We start from the raw sequence: 17,425 nt of genomic DNA, 5'->3' as shown, positions 1-17,425 counted from the left end.
GGGGGGGTGGTATCATTAAAATAAGTAATGAGTACATTACCCCCAACCTTGATATCCCATCCCCACAAAGTTATAAAGTTCATTTCTAACATAGCGTCTAGTGTATCTCACTGTTTCTTTGGTTAATCTTTGTCCCACCATTTCTGTGATTTCCCTTCGTTCCCCAAATCAGATTAACTTAGGTATAAGACAAAGGGTATGGAAATCAAAAACAGTGACTACAGGGAATAAACCAAAGTGGAAAACGTAAATAGAAATAACAAAAACAGTTCACTATACAATTATCTTGTATCCATTTCTTGGAGCTCATTTCAATAAGCATAATTTTCTATGGTGATATGCATATAGCTATTGAGCTATTGTGCTCTTTTCTAAGAATATCCTAGGTATATTCTAGTTTTTCCAAATTAGTGAAAACATGTACCCTATGAGTTTTTGGGTCTGGCTCTTTTGACTTATTATGTTTTCCAAGTCTTTCCTTTTCCTTACAAATGGGGCAAGGTCATTCTTTCTAAAGGAACCATAGAATTTTGTTGTGAATGTATATGACATTTTTTTGACCGATTCATCTACTGAGGGACATCTGTTTTGGTTTCATATCTTAGTTATGGTAAATAATGCTACATTGGACATAGTTTTGATAGTAGCGTTAGTGTGGCTTTGTTTGTGGTCATTTGGGTAAATGCCCAGGAGTGGGATTGCTGGGTCATAGGGGAGCTCTTCTGAGAAACCTGTACACTTCTTTATGGAATATTTGTGCAAGTTTACATTTCCACCAGTAGTTTAGTAATGTTCCTTTTTGTCCATATCCCCACCAGCCCAGCATCTGTTATTATTAATTTTCTTCATAATGGTCATTCTAACTGGGGTGAGGTGGAATCTCAATGTTGCTTTGATTTGCATTTCTATGGCCAGAAATGATGCATATTTCTTCATGTGTCTATTGGCCATTCATATTTCTTCTTCAGAGAGGTCTCTCTTTCAATCTTTAGCCCACTTATTAAGAAGGTTGTTGGTTTTTGATTATTTGTTTTTTGGGGGGTTTAACTTTTGGGGCTCTAAATATATTTGAGATATGAGGCCATTGTCTGTTGCAGAGCATGTAACGATCTTCTCCCAATCTGTGGGCTTTCTATTTATCTTTCTATCTATATAAATTCTCTTCTTAGTTGGATTGGGTACGGGTAGGTCAATTCTGTTAATTTATTGAAAGAACCAACTCAGTTTTGTTGATCTTTTTATGTTTTATTTTGTCTTTATTTAGGTATTTCTGATTTATTTTTTTTTTTGGTAGGTCGTAGGGCTTGAACTCTGGTCTTGGGCACTGTCCCTGTGCTCTTCACCTCTAGACGAAAGCGTTACCATTTGAGCCACAGTGCCACTTCCGGGTTTCTATTGTTTTATTGGAGATAAGAGTCTCAGGGACTTTCCTGCCAGGGCTGAATTTGACCCTCCATCCTCATATCTCAACTTCCTGAATAGCTAGGATTACAGGCGTGAGCCGCCACCTGTGCGCAACTTTGATTTACTTCTTTTTTGTTTCTGTCTACTGCTTTGGGTTTGGGCTTGTTCCTGTTTTCAAGAATGTTGAGGTATATAATTAAAATACAGACTTGAGATTTCCCCAATTGCTTGATGTAGGCACTCATAGGTATACATTTTCCTCTGTGTACTGCATTTACTGTGTCCCAGAGGAATTGTTATTTTGTGTGTTCAATTTGTTAAATTTCTGAAACTTTCAGATTTTCATTATAATGTATTCAGTGCCCCACTGGTCATTCAGTAATGTGTTGTTCAGTCTTCATGTGTTTGAGAATTTTTTTTTTTTGTTTTAGCTGTTTAATTCTAAGTTTATTCTGTTGTGGTCTGTGGCAAGTCAATTTATTTTTATTTCATTTTGGATAGAAGTTCTATGTAACATAAGATATGTTCTATTTTAAAGACTCTTCCAAGAGCTGCTGAGAAGAATGTTTCTATTGATGTATATTCTGTAGATGTCTGTTAGGGCTAGGCGGTCAATGTAGTTATTAGGCCTGCAGTTTCTTGGTTTAGTTTTTCCTGGATGACCTATCCAAGGATAACAATGATGTGTTGAGATGTGTTTTTAGGTTAAGTAGTATTTGGTTGATGAAGTGGGGGTGCTCCAGGATTCAGGGCATTGATGTTTAGACTTTTTTATATCCTCCTAATGGAGAGTTGCTTTTATCAATATATAATGTCTCATCCTCCTATTTTTAATTTTAATTCTATTTTATCTTATGTTAGTAATTCTACTGTGGACTGTTTATGGTGTCCATTTGCTTGAAAATTTTCCTTCCAGCCTTTCAGTTTGAGTATGTGTTTGTTTTTGTCAATAAAATGTGTCTCTTGTAGATACTAGATGGATGCATCTTGTTTTTTGATACTAGTATCTAATCTATGTCTTCTATTTGGAAATTTAAGTACAATGATATTGAGAGTTAAGACTTTGAAATATTTGATAAGTCCTGCTGTGTTATGCACCTGTTGTTAGGAGCTGTGCCTCATCTACTCTTAATATATTTACCTTGTTCTCTGGTGGGGAGCATTCTATGTAACCAGTTCCTGTTCTTCTTGATCTTCTCTATGTAGGATATATTTGATTAACTTCTATCCTGCTGATTTGGTGGAGATACATTGTTTCAACTTTTTTTGTCATGAAATATTTTTATATATCCTTTTAATATAAAGGATAGTTTGGCTTGGGACCGTATTCACGGTTGGTAGTTGTTTGCCTTTAATGTTTGTCATACATCATGCCAGGCTCTCCTTTTTACCATATCAGCTAAGAAATCTGTATTTATTCTGACTCTATATCTTTTATAAATAATCCATCTTTTGCCAGGTGTGGATTTGATCTTCTGTTGTGATTTCTTTTTCTGGATTTAGGTTTTTGTCTAGACCATTAAGCGTAGGAGAAGAGATCAGTTGTGGTGAGATGTTGTCATGTTAATACTTGTGGTTACAAGGACAGTTCGGACTGTCCAGTGGTAAGGTGAATTGAGTCTGTGTTTAGATGTGACTGTCTCTGTTCATGATTTATTTCCCATTTGGCCCTTTGTTTCCACACTTTAGTTGTGCTTTTGAATATGTTGGCCAACACAGTCACAGCAGTCACCTGCCTGGCTGGGTAACTTTTCATAGATTTCTGTTTCCTTGTGAAGACAGTATAAAATCTTCCTCTGAATTTTATATCTATATATAATTATAGCTCACTTGGTGTGAACCTCTAGAATTGGAGTATCTTCTAGGACTCTCAATATCTGTTTCATTAGAGAGAGCTAGGGTAATTTTCTGTTGTTATTCTGCCATTGTTTTTCCTCTTCCTCAGGTTTATTTATTTATATTGTGGATTTTTTCACATAATTTATGATTTGTGATGATTGTATCAGATTATTTTTGTTTTTATATTTGTGGTACTTTGAAATAGTGATTCCAGGCTTGTATGAAGAGACAGTAATAATATGAAATGTGAAGAGCCTAAGGCTTAAAGAGGTACAATGAAGGCCTAAGTAACTCCATTACAGGCTAACAACCATCTTGTGAGGTATGAATTATTAATAGAACCATGGGTTTGACCAAGAAATGACACAAAAAGAAAAACAATTCCTGGACAACTGAGACATAAATGATCCTTGGGAAAGCCACAGGAATTTTCTCCAGATGCATTGACCAAACACTGGGTGGCCATGCAGGACAAGGTGACCCAGTGGCCAGACAATTCTCATCAATATCACATCCATAATAATATTAGCCAATCACATATGTATAGCATAGTTTGCTTAAAATGTTAACCAATCCTGTAATTTCTCATGTAAAACTTCCTTAAAGTTGTTTGTTCAATACTATAAAAAAAAAAAAAAAACTGTGCTTATTCTACGCTCGGGGCTTCTTAGCATCACCGGTTACCGAGTGCGTGGAGGATCAACCTTGATCTTGCAAATAAATGACTCCTTTGTTATTTGCATTAGTCGTTGTCTCTGGTGGTCTTCAGGGGGTCTCGAGTCCAGGTACAACAAAAGGGGCTCATCTGGGCTCTCCCTCATAAGCTCACCCAGACACCTGATCAGGGAGTAGCAAAGAACAGCCGGTAAGTTTTGTAACTGTGATATTTGTGTAGTTTTCAGGTTGCGTCTTGGAGTTGGCAAGAAAACCTTGTGGACGTGCTATAAGGCAGCCAACGGGACCAGTGGGAGAGGTCCTCCAGATGCCCGGAGAAGGGAAACTATTCACTAGTGCGGACATTTGGGCCCATCTGTAGTCCTGAACTGTCTGCTTGATAGTTTACAGGGTAGACTGTCCACTAGTGCGGACATTTGGAATGTTTCCTGTCTTTAGTCCGGCACTTTTTGTCTGACAGTCTACCACCCAGTCTATCACCCGCATGCAGTTAATGTGTCTTCTCTTAAAATCTATGTGTCTGTCCGTATTGTGGCTTTCATTGAACATTTCCTCTTTCATATTCATCCTGACACAGATGCCTGGAAACCCTGTTTGCCTCCATGTAAAATTGTTATTCTTTGTTCATTTTCTTGTCCAACAATAATTACCTTCTCTTTCAGACTCTCTTGTCTTCTCCCTCGAAAGGTGAAATTTGGCTTAGAAAGTTGGCCCACTTGAAGCAAAGCTAGAGTCGAGTAGTCTTTTACCCGATGACATTGCTGAAACATCACCAAGTGTCTCCGTCTATCTCTTTGGGATCTTAAACAGGCCAGCGAATCCACACTTTTCTCCTTGAGACACTCTGAGTTGTGGTTTTATCCTAAATCCCCAAAAGCACCAGTTGTTTAATTTTGTGATATTTGTAATTGCCTTCCTCCTTTTTTCTTGTCTTGTGTGTGGATTGTTATACGCTGAAATGAGTCAGAACCAAAGTACACCTCTTACCTTTCTGACAGATACTTTTAAAGACGTTAAGGAAGGAGCTAACAATTTAGGTGTTAAATTTAAAAAAGAAAAATTACTTTGTGCAAGTCAGAGTGGCCTACTTTTGAGGTTGGATGCCTGCCCCCAAACAACTTTTAATCTAAACACCATTTGGGAGGTTAAATGTAGGGCTTTTCTCCCAGGAAATGCAGGACACCCTAATCAGATTTCCTATATTTTAGTATGGCAGAATTTGGTGCAGGAACCTCCAAAGTGTCTGTTGCCCTTTCCACCCTTTTCTGTCGATAAAAACAACATTTTAGCATTAGAAAAGGTTGTGTCAACTACCCCCTCAGCCTCCTTATATACAATTTTACAGGAAAAAAGTGAAGATCTTCTCTCATTAGACTCTGATCTCCTCCCATACACTTCACTGCTGCCTCCTCCACCCCTCATGGAGGAAGGGGAGGCATCAAGAGATGAGGAGCAAGGAGCCAGCAGCAACTTGGAAGGGCCAGCAGGAAGAACTCGTGGTAGCATTCAGAGAGCTGCCAGCCTGAGACTCCCTGACACCACCATGTTGTTGCTGTTCAGAGAAATTGGGCCACCAGAAAAAAACCAGAGACCCCCGACTTCAGTGTTGGCCCTTTCCACCAGTGACTTATACAATAGGAAAACACAAAATGCAAATTTTTCAGATAACCCCAAGGATTTGATTTATCTCTTAGATAGTGTAATGTTCATGTGCCAGCTGACCAGGGATGATTGCCAGCATTTACTTCGGGTCTTGTTCCACACGGAAGAAAGAGAAAGGATTCAAACTGAGGCTAGGAAACTGGTTCTGTGGGATGACGGGTAGCCTACTGCTAAACCTAATTTCCATTAACCAGGCCTCGAAATGGTGGTTGGGACTACAACACGGCAGAACGTAGGGGGAGATTAAGGGTCTATCCCCAGACTCTAATGGCAGATCTCAGGGAAGTAGCCTGCAAACATACCAATTTGGCTAAAGTTTACATGGTCTTACAGGGAAAGAAACCCTACGATGCCTAAATAGTCGAGGTCTACACATACATTAGTGCACTTACTGCCAAGAAATATTGCATTAGGTCAAAGAATGTGCTAAGAAAGGGAAACTAAACAAAGCAGTGGCAGCCCCATAGAACCTCGACACTAATGGCTAACAGTACTGCTAATAATGAATAAAGATGTCAAGGTTCAATTCCCCTCCCTGAACCCAGGGTAGCACTGAGAGTGGATGAGACTCCAGTAAAATTTCTAGTGGATACTGGGATCCAGTACTCTGCTTTAATAAAGCCCTAAGGAAAAGTCTCAGATAAAATATCTTGGGTGTTGGGCTAGGATGTAGCTCAGTGCCAAAGCGCTTGCCTAGCAAGTACAACGTCCTGGGTTCGATCCCCAGTACCAAAAAGAAAAGACAAAAAAATACAGTTAAAAAAACCCAAATAACAACAAAAAACCTCTTGGGTGCAAGAAGTAATGGGAATTAAACAATACTCATGGACCACCGAAAGAACAGTGGACCTGGGGATGGGATGAGTGTCCCACTCATTCTTCGTTATTCCAGAAAGCCCTTATCCCTTATTGGGAAGAGACTTGTTAACCAAGGTCAGGGCACAGATTCACTTATATCCAGAAGGTCCCCAGGTGGAGGATGCTCAAGGAAGACCAATACAAGTATTGACTCAGGGCCTGGAAGATGAGGACCGGTTGCTTCAACCACCCTAGACTCCTGACCAAGAAATCACCTATTGGCTGGAAAGGTATCCAGAAGCTTGGGCAGAGACTGGTGGAGTGGGACTAGCGAAACATATACCAGCTCTCTTCATCAAAGTAAAATCAGGGGTGGACCCAGTTAGAGTTTGACAGTACCTTATGTCCATGGAGGCACATGGGGAATTACACCCCATATTAGGCGTCTGCTAGACCTGGGTGTATTGCGACCCTGCCAGTCAGAGTGGAACACTCCCCTGCTACCAGTCTGCAAGCCCAAATCTAATGAATGTAAGCCAGTACAGGACTTCAGGGGAGTCCATAAAAGGGTAATGGACAATCACCCAACCATACCGAACACCTACACTCTCCTGAACACCCTGCATCAATATAGGCAGTGGTACATTGTATTAGATTTGAAAGATGCCTGTTTCAGCCTACCCTTGGTGCCCAAAAATCAAGTTCCCTTTGCCTTTGAGCGGACAGATGTCAAAGGAGGTGTCAATGGATCTGGACAAGACTCATTCAAGGATTCAAAAACTCACCGACACTCTTTGACAAAGCTTTGCATGAGGACTTGGTGAGTTTAGGGGAAGCCACCCTGGTCTGACTTTGTTGCAATATGTGGGTGACTTATTAACTGCTGGTGCAACTGAAAGAGAATGCATCCACGGAACAGAAAATTTACCCCAGATATTGGGAAACCTTGGTTAATGAGCATGGGTCAAGAAAGCACAAACCTGCAAATCAGAGGTAACTTACCTGGGCTATTTATTGAAATGGGGGCAGCGATGTCTCACCAAAGACAGAAAATAAACTGTCCTTCAAAATTCCAACACCACGGTCACAGCACCAAGTAAGGGTGTTTTGGGGTTCTGCCACCTTTTGCCATCTGTGAATCCAAGGGTTTGCAGAGCTGGCTAAACCTCTTTACAAGGAGAAGCAACTGTTTCAATGGACAGAGGAAGCTGAATGAGCCTTTGAACAGATAAAAAGTGCCTTATTATAAGCCCCAGTGTTGGAACTCCCTAATGCCAGTAAACCCTTTTATTTATATGTGGATGAACATAATGGAATAGCAAAAGGAGTCCTAACCCAATATTTGGGCCCATGAAGAAAACCAGTAGCCTACTTGTTAAAGAAATTAGACTCAGTAACAGTAGGATGGACACCATGTCTGAGAATGATAGCGGCTACTGCCCTGATGGTAAAATACACAGATAAATTAACCATGGGACAAGAACTGTATGTGACCACCCCCCACACTATTGAGGGTGTGTTAAAGCAACCACCAGATCGGTGACTCAGCAATACCCAAATAACCCATTACCAAGGAATGCTACTCAACCCTCTCAGAATCAATTTCCAGGCTCCCTCGGCTCTCCATCCTACCAGATCAGGATCTAAACATGCCACTACATAACTGCTCAGAAATCCTGGCACAAGTCCATAACATCCAAGAGGACTTAAGGGTCCAGCCATTGCTGGATGCTGAACTCGTGTGGTTTACAGATGAAAGCAGCTTTATTCATCAGGGAGAATTATGCGGGAGTGGCAGTAGTGACTGAGACTGATGTGGTCTGGGCTGAACCTCTACCAGTAGCCATATCAACACAGAGAGTCAAGTTAATAGCCCTGACCCAAGCTCTAACACTGGGAAAGGACAAAAGGCTAACTGTGTACACTGACAGTCCATATGCATTTGCAACGGCTCATGTACACAGAGCTATTTACAAAGAAAGATGATTACTGACATCTGAAGGAAAAACCATCAAAAATAAAGATGGAATCTTGGCTTTAATTACTGCTCTTTGGCTGCCTAAGTTAGCCATTGTTCATTGCCCTAGACATCAAAAACCTAAAGATGCTGTGAGTAAAGGCAGTACCCTGGCCTATAGAATAGCCCAGGAGGTGGCATTGCAAAGCCACTCTATAATGATGATTAAAACCCAGACCCTGGTACAAGAACTCTTCAGGATACTCCAATATACACCACAGAGGACTTGAAATGGCACAATGTATAATGGTTGGTGGAGAGATTTTAGGAGCAACATTATACTAGCCATGAACTGGTGGATAAGATCACATTTTTTTCTTTCCTTTACTTATATATTTTTGTTGGTGGTGGTCTTGGCACTTGAACTCTGGGCCTGGGCACTGTCCCTCTGCTATTCAGCTCAAGGCTAATGCTCTACCACTTGAGCCACAGTGCCGTTTCCAGTTTTCTTGCAGTAAATTGGAGAAAAGAGTCTCCATGACTTTCCTACCTGGGCTGGCTTTGAACTCCAATCCTCAGATCTCAACACCACCCAGCTTAGGATCACATTTCTAACAGTGTACACTCAGCATATGTAATTTGTATATTCATCTATCTTTATATGAAATCTTGAGTTAAAAATCTGGACTACAGCTTAGACTTTACACTCAAAAAATGTTTGTAGTTTAAAGTTGATTCTACTGGATAAATGAAACCAGAGAATGTAAAGGAGTCTCGGAAGTTCAGTTTGCATCCAGCCTGGGCAGAACAGTGTTTGAGACACTATCTATAATTAACCAGCCAAAAGCTGGATTGGAAGAATGGCTTAGGTGATTGAATAACAGTCATGAGCAAGAATGATGAATAAGAGCTTGAGGCTTTTGCAAACATACATGTAAACATACACATACACACAGAGGCCCTTATATGTGCCTCTGAAGCAACTCTCACAATATGTAGAAAAGTTAGAAAACAATAGAAAAGATTTCCTGAGTAAAACTAGAATCAAGTAATAATTTTTAAAATGAGAAAATCCTCAAATGAACTTTCTTCAAAAAAGTTTGAGAATATTACATAGGTAAAGACCAGAGATAGTAAGAGAGTCAAGTAATCAATATTAAACGGATTGGATCTATGGAGGAATGAATCAGAGGCCCGGCAGATGCATTGAAAATGTTCATACCCTGTGTCAAATGTTAGAACATCTTTGAAGATAGTACATGAGAAGTCCAGTGGATAATATCACTGGAGAAGTTCAGAATTGCTAATCTGTATCTAGATTAAATAAACCAAGAAGGGGCTGGGAATGTGGCTCAGTGGTAGAGAGCTTGGCTTGCATTCATGTAGCCCTGGGTTTGATTCCTCAGCACCACATAAGCAAAAAGAAAAAAGCTGGAAGTGGCTTTGTGGCTTAAGTGGTAGAGCGCTAGCTTTGAGCTGAAGAGCTAAGGGACAGCACCCAGGCCCAGAGTTCAGGCCCCATTACCGGACCCAAAAATAAACAAACAAACAAATAAGTAAATAAAGAAAGAAACTATGGTGGGGCAATGTGATACAAGCCTTGAATTCGAGCACTCAGACTGACAGGAGATTAGAGACTGTAATTATTACTGATACCTTCCCTGAAGCAGGTAGTATAATTTTGTCTTAATAAAACAAACCAAACAAGATAGGAATGCACTGTTGGAAGTTTGGGCTAATTTCTTCATTATGGTTTGAAAAGCCAAGTTTTCTATTGAAATGCAACTGGTATATAACCCTCAGTTGTGTTTTAAATGCTCTCTTCATTACAGAACATTCATAGATGCAAAATGGTTCATGATTCCCATCCAAAATTTGAAAAAGTAAGTAATAATCATTCTGTTAGGTTCCAAGGAAAGGATGAAGGATTACAAAAGCTTAAGCCTGGAGGAATAGCAAAGTTCATTTAATGTAGGTCTTTATAGCTCTTGCTAAATTAGAGTTAAGACTTCAAAAAATACTTTGGTTTCGTTTGTAATTTCATATTCTATAGGATACTACATTTTTTTTTAGGTAGAGGGTTTAATTGACAAATTTATAAATGTTTCTTACATTCTATTTGCCTAGCATATTGTTTCAAGAGAGTTATAATTAGAACTCAGTTAATAGATAATTCTAACTGCTCATGTAGAAAATGATAATATGAATATTGTAGACTGAGTTGTCAACAAATTGATGATACTAATTTATAAATTTAGAAAAAGCAATTTTTTGAGACTTTAATATAACATGGTATGAAGAGAATAATTGTGTGACATCTTCTTTCTTCTACCTGTATGTAACACAAGAAGCAATTTCCTTAATTACGTGCCTCTGTATACAGTGAGAAAAATGCTAGGTTTGGGGTTTGTTTTTATTTTTGTTTTTGTTTTATTGCTTTGTCATGGGGCTTGAACTCTGGACCTGGACACTGTCTCTGAGCCTGTTAAGCTCAAGGCTTGTGCCCTAACACTTCAACCTCAGTACCACTTGTGTCTGGCTTTTACTGAGAAGTTTATTGGAGATACGAATCTAGGGAACCTTCCTGCCTCATGGGCTTTGAACTGTAATCTTCCGATCTTAGCATGCTGAATATCTATGATACTTAAAAAAGTATAAATATAAATAATATTTGCAAGAATACCAGGTGAGGAAAAATGTTGCAACCCAGTTTATTGTGCTGTTCTGTCCAGAACACGGAGGGCATCACATTAGCAGAGGTGTAGTATTTTTCCCAATAGAGATAAGCTATTTGTGATGTGAATTAAGGGAATTTTGAGGTGCACCCTACAAGTTGAAAACTGTTGGTCTAGGATGACTTTATGGCATAAATTATAGGATTTATGGTCATAGAAATAATAGCTTAATCTGATAAATAATTGCTTACTCTTGAAGAATTAATTATAACCGACGCTTTACAGTTTTATCCTATACCAGAATGTGGCTATTTTTCTGTTCACTTCTCAATCTGTAACACCCCATTGGAAAATGCATCTATTGCAGAATTACATAACATGGAAACAGGTACTATTTTGAATCTCTCAGGTATGGAATGTTCAGAATTTTAAAGTGAGTAATTATTAGTCATAGGAATTTTGAAGAACATACATATTCTTTCCTCTTAAAAACTTATTTACTTTTAAAAGTTATGGGTTTCCATAGAATTAAACGGTTTTCGGTTTTAATATGAGAAAGTACTAGTTAATTCTTTTTTGAAAATATTGGCAAGTATATTGTGAAAAAATTGTCTAGTTGGATAACATTCAAGTTGGTGGCCCTCCCATTAAGAAGGGGTAATTCATTCAAATTAGATGCCAAATAGTACTGATTTTTTTAAAAGTTACTACATAAAGAACAATATTTACTATACCAATACAGTGAAATTTTATTTCATGCTGTTTTTTTTAAAATTTAATTTTAATGTGAAAGTGATGTGCAGTGGTTTAGCAATTGTAAGTCAGTGAATACATAACTTTTCAAACTTATTATCCCCTCTCTCATTTTTCTCACAGTTTTACTTCACCCCAATACCCCTCACAAGTTGTAATGTACATTTCCAACATATTGTCTTCTGAGTATTGCTATTGCATTGGTTTTCCTTTTCTCCTTTATCTCGCCATTTTGTTGTTCCTCTTCCCTTCCCTAATTAAGGTAAATGTATACACAATACACAGGGTACCAAAATCAAACACAGTAGGAGATAAACCATAGGGGAAAAACCCAAGGAAAATAGAAATCACATAGTACATTAAAAACAACTGCAAATAAATATCTCTTTCCATATCTTAGAGTTCATTTTGCTCAGCATCATGTTCATATATAAGCATAACAAAGTCACTGGAAAATAATACTTTCATGGGTACTATATCATGAAAACAACATGTTAACTGTTTTTGATGGTAAAGGTGGAATTAGGATTGGTAAATTCGCGATTCTGATAAAGGAATTTCAAAAGAGTTTTAAAATTATGACAGGTAAATGTTAATTGTTCAAAATTTTAACTTAGCCTATTAAGAAAATTTAAAATTGCCTGAGAAAATAGGCTTTCATGCAAAGAAATTCATGGAGACTTAGCTGAGAAGGAGCAATGTGGGTAAGATGGCTCATTTTCACAGTAAACAAACAAACCTCACAAACCTTGCTGTAAATCCTGTAGGTTCCCATGAGAATTGTCCTTACCCAGGAAATATACTCTTACTGCGTGAAACAAGGTTGTAATCGAATTTAAATTCAAAGCTTTTTTTTTTTAATAAGACATCAAAATTTGTGAATTGACCTTTAATTACTAAACAGTAATTCCATTAAAAAGATAATTTGAGTCAAAATATTTAGGGAGAAAGTGCCCTTCACAATGAAACAACGTATTGAGTTTACACTTTTCTGTTTTAATACTTTCCACAATGTCTTTGCATGTGAAGCACTGAAACACAGAAAAAAATCTGATTGGATACTTCAAACCAGTGATTTCACATTTCATAGTAGCTTAAAAAATATAATATCCTTATTAACATGAGATAGTGAAGACTTCTTTTTTTACATAAGCCAGAAAGTTTGGGGATCAGAAAAGAATTGAGCAAATTGAAAAGGTAAGAAAACACGTTATTAGAAACCCTAGCTAAGCATTTTGGTTTCAGCAATGGAGGGGACCAAAACTTTTTGATATAGATTGTCTTAATGTTTTTGATACCTAAAGAGATTTTACAGAGCCTATTTGGCTCAGTATAATGAAGAACAAATTGAATGAAGACATGACAATAAATTCCACCTCCAAGTAAAAGAGTTTTCAAAGAGAAACCATGAAGATGTAGCAGTGGGGGACGTCTTATAGTCCTTCAGCTTCACTAGACTTGAAGCCAAGAAGTTGTGATTAATTGGAAATCAAGCAAGAGCTAAGAGGGGGAGATAGAAGTAGGACATAGAAGTATTGTCCTTTGTAACAGACAATGTCATCCAAGGAATCGGTGATTTAACTCTATTCTTCTCCATATATCATGTTGAGCAAATACAAGACCAAGAGGAAAATAATCTATTTAAATAATTTTGCAAAGAATACCTTCACTGTTCCTGATATGGTATCTAAGGAGAGTCTTAAGAGAGAAGATAAAAGTCTTAAGAGAGACGATAATAGTGGAGTATTCTTAGGTTTCCTCTAAATATCTTTTTAGCAAAATATATCGTTGAGGTTAGAAGTGATTGAACCAAAAAGTGGTTGAGTACTTATTTTTGTGGGCACTTTAGACACAAGAAAATTTCAAGGTAAAAGAAAAATGAAAAAAAATTATAGCCAAATAGTTGTGATTATAGGTTCTTCGACTGGATTTTTGGAGACAAAGTTTTGCAGTAGTGTTGGTCCTCATTAACATAGCTGTTGGGTTTTCGTGGCAACCAAATGAAAAGGGGAAGTTTAATGGACTCGCTTGAACAAGTGAACAGCATGATAGAAAATAATGGCAAATAATATTTAATGAATTATTTTGAACAATTACTTTGTGAGAACAAAGAAGGAAAGAAAATTCAAAATAACATGACGTTATTAAAAGTATGAAAATGGAGTAGTGAAGAGATTGAGAGGAAACATAGAGGACTATTTTCTCTCCAGTGGAGTAATAGGTTCTTGATCTTGCTTCTTCCATTCTTCTTCACAAGCTATCAAGTGTGCCTCAGGACTGGAGTATCCAGTTCAGACAAAGAGCACTCGCAGAAGAAAATATTTGCAGTAGCTATAGGTGATTTATAACCTTAGACAATCTTTTTAAATCTGTTCAAAATTCTCCCCTACCCCAAGCTTCCCTCTTTGAACAGCTTTCTTTGCTTTTCCAAAGACCGCCCTTCATTAACAGCTTAAAATTTTGAGAGGTCATATTCATACTCTCTAGAGATTGCTGTTTGGTTGTGATTTTTGTGTGTTTTTATTGTTGTTTTTAAGTGAATTTCAAAAGGTTGTGCAAGTGTGTTACAATTAAATATGTCCATCTAATTGTCCAATGCTCCTGGATCAGAGTCACTCCTTCTATCAACCTCAACCAACCCTTTCTCCAAGATTGAGTTCAGATTTAGCACTTCCTTTATTACATATGTACATTGAGTATTCTAGCTGTACTTGCCCCTTGTTCTATTTTTCATTCGTTCTATTTCTTGACTATTGTTCCTCTCTGGTTTCAATTTCCTGATAGTCATTCTGTTAAACTGCCTGTTAATACTTTGAAAGGTTTATATGCATTCCATGGAGTTTCACTCCCACATACACTTGAACTGTTGTCAGCTTATATTTCCATAATTCATTCATCTGCAATAACAATTTGCAAGACTGGAGATGTTAAGCACTTAGACATGATTTTATTCTCATTCATTTGGAAGATTAATCTTTAATCAATAAGAAAGTTTAAAAATGGCTTAGAATTTATTCCTAACTACCAGTTTTTATAAATAGCTTTGGATAATGGTGTGTGATTATTTTATTTTACATAGGATAATTTTTTCTACTACCTATAAGTTTTGGAAAAAGAAGAAAACTAAAATTTACTTCTTAGAGGAATATGACAGAAATAGAAGACAGATTTTGTTTATCACATCTCTCATCAGTACCCATATTCAAGACATAAAATCATATTTCTTACTATGTTAGACAGATAGGGAAAACATAAACCAACACATGATAAGGCAGCTATTAGTGACTTTTTAAAATGTTCCTTCTTATTTGATGAAATTTACTTTGTTAGCTAATATTTGTGTTTGAAATATGGGAGGCTGATCCATTTAACACATTTCTGGAAGGCACCTACTAAACAACACAAATGGTGAGGGGTCCTATTTCTACACTTTAATGAATGGTTTAACTTGTTTGGTATTAGTGCTGGGTAGGTAAATCAACTCTATTGTAACTTGCTCCCTACACTTGAAAACCTTGTAAACTCACTATCATCTACTTGTCAAGGTTATTTTGGCAAATGTGATTTTAAATAGTTTATTTGAAAATGAATATACGTTAGGGAGATAAAATGTAGGTTATCATTGGTTTGAGAATGACAACATTTTTACACTACAGAACCTAGTTTTACTGAACTACCAGTGTTTTGAAGCACTAAGGATCTTCCCAGTTAATGATATTCTAAATTATATTTGACCTTTAAATCAAGTATTCCTAGCCTTGGTAGACCAATTATGTATCTATTATTACAGAAACTATTTTTGGGGGAGGTTGTCCAGTCGTGGGGCCTGAACTCTGGGCCTGGGCACTGTCCCTCAGCTCTTCAGCTCAAGGCTAGCGCTCTACCACTTGAGCCACAGCGCCACTTCCGGCTTTTTTCTTTTTGCTTATGTGGTGCTGAGGAATCGAACACAGGGCCTCAGGCATGCAAGGCAAGTGCTCTACCACTGAGCCACCTTCCCAGCCTTACAGAAACTATTTTTTTGGCTGCACTGAAATCTTTCATTAATCATTAGGAGAGGAGTACTAAAAATAATCGTGTTCATTTGTGATTTTGTTCACTCATATTACAGTACTTTCTCTCAGATTTTGTGATCTCATCTTTCATTTTAAGTTGCCTTGCATTTCACAATTGATTTCTGCTAATTCTTGTAAGGAATTGGGGTCCTGAAATAATGTAGGAAATGAGAAATTGAGATGAGTCTTCAATTATTTTGTAGAAAGATTCACTGTGTGAAATTTAAAATCAGCACATATAAATATAAAATATATAAGCATATATAAAATAAAAATTGTTTTGCATTATTGTGTTGTGGTTAGGGAATCAAAAGAAACTCTGTTTTAAAGTATTATTCGTTTATCTCTACCTCAGTTTTTGGTAGAGTTAGACTTAAAGCTTTAACATTTGTAGATTTACAGCCTAGAGCTAAGAGGAAAAACTATGATTAAAACATTACCAATTTAAGGCCTAATATCAAGGAGAAACATATGGTCTTCTCCAGGAGCTATGGAAATATTTGGTGATAGAAAGTCAGTAGTGTAAATTCCTGCCAGGTTGGATGATAGACAGGCTAGAACAGTAGGTAATCATGCATATGAACAATTTTTTCACCTTCTTGGCTTTAGCTGCTTTTGAAATGATAAGTATAATAAACAATTATATTTTGATAAAATACCTTCCATTCTGAACAATTCTGTCTGAACTGTTCATCTCTCTATGATCCCTTGTAACTAAGATTAGTTTTGTTCCAGTAAGACAATCTATGCTGTCAGGGTAAGATATTCTGGTTGGTCTGTTCCTACATGGAAGAAGGGTAAACGTTCAGGTAGACATTTGTCCCAGCAAGACCTCATTTGGGAAATTTTAAGCTGCAGAAGTTTAGAAGTAGCTCTTAAGTAAGGCTTACTTTGAATCCATTAGCTCTACAAAGCTAACTGAGTTGATAAATAAGAACCTGAAAAGCCATCACCTTTGGACTTAGTTGAAAAGGTTTCAAAGTATGATCAAATTTAAAATGAAAATGACAAAATAGACACTGAAAAAAATTGTAAATGTGAGTAATTGACCAAACGATATGTTTTTTCCACTATACACAGAATTTTAGAGAAATAAGATCAATAGCATTTTTAGGAACATTAAGAGTTCCTTGTTACAAATAGGGAACCATGGATATATGCCTGTATAAAGATTGAAACATTAAGTACTTAAATTTAGAGGGTACTGCATGCTTCAGAAGCAGGTCTACCCAAATTACAATACAGAGTTTAACATGGCACTTGCACAAAGATGATATGAAAATTTGTGAAGTATTCCATAATTTTCATTATTCTGATGCAAGAAATGAAAAACAGTTATTAAAAAGTTAATTACCAAAAAACAAGTGTAAAAATACATGTAATTTATAGAACTAAAGGTTAGTTTGACATCAGTGTATTAATTCTTCACCTTAGAAAGGCCTTTACATAGCATAACCTTTACAAAAATTGAAATTAGATAACATTGTAATTTTATCCCAAAGAAATAAAATAATATAAGGACCTAGGAAAAAAAAGAAATCTTAAACTTCTTCTATATGGAATGCAATCTGAAAGGACACATTTATTAATGAACCTATACATTATAT

At 37.0% G+C, this 17,425-nt stretch overlaps 1 pseudogene; it reads left to right on the top strand.

The window, feature by feature from the left end:
• Positions 1 to 17,026: 17,026 nt before the first annotated feature.
• Positions 17,027 to 17,123, top strand: LOC138809350 (U6 spliceosomal RNA; annotated as a pseudogene).
• Positions 17,124 to 17,425: the final 302 nt, after the last annotated feature.

The sequence above is a fragment of the Dipodomys merriami genome, unplaced genomic scaffold (genome assembly GCF_024711535.1).
Source record: "Dipodomys merriami isolate MVZ:Mamm:240054 unplaced genomic scaffold, mDipMer1.0.p SCAF_493, whole genome shotgun sequence".
Classification (NCBI taxonomy): Eukaryota; Metazoa; Chordata; class Mammalia; order Rodentia; family Heteromyidae; genus Dipodomys; species Dipodomys merriami.
This window is presented reverse-complemented; position numbering and strand designations above follow the sequence as displayed.